Here is a 621-nt window from a genome sequence, read left to right as displayed (position 1 = left end):
TACTTAAAAAAGTTGTAGGAAGTGAAAAAACGTCGTACTAATAAAGGCTACGTCCTCGCGTTTGGTGTTTTATTTCGATAGATTTGTCGGTAACTGTCACTTTTACACAGAATACATTACCCAATGCCCTATACCTTCACGGTTCTATAGTCCATATTATACTTGTAGGACTGTTGTTGGTGTCATCTATCCAGTGTTAGCGATTTCGTAGTTTTTATTGTTGTATTTTAAACAATAGATTGTTTTCGTTATTTTTTCGTGATAATAATATTTGTGACTGTTGTTGAGAAGGTCGTTTGTATTACTTTCGTAAAGAGGGGAACAGCGAGGGCGCCAACTGATGAGGGGAAGGGAAAGAGCAAACTATCTTCCTAGGCAGAGATATGCATGAGGGTGATTAACTTGGGCGTGTCTGGAGGGGGGCGGGGGGGTAGCGACTCAGTTACATCTCTCTGCTCTCTCTCTCTCTCTCTCTCTCTCTCTCTCTCTCTCTCTCTCTCTCTCTCTCTCTCTCTCTCTCTCTCTCTCTCTCTCTCTCTCTCTCTCTCTCTCTCTCTCTCTTGGAAGGCTTGGTTAACCTTATTTTTCCGCACACACACACACACACACACACACACACAC

This window comes from Oratosquilla oratoria, chromosome 4, assembly GCF_046742065.1.
Source record: "Oratosquilla oratoria isolate Oo_2021 chromosome 4, ASM4674206v1, whole genome shotgun sequence".
Taxonomy (NCBI): domain Eukaryota; kingdom Metazoa; phylum Arthropoda; class Malacostraca; order Stomatopoda; family Squillidae; genus Oratosquilla; species Oratosquilla oratoria.
The sequence above is the reverse complement of the archived record's forward strand: the minus strand, read 5'-3'. Positions refer to the sequence as shown.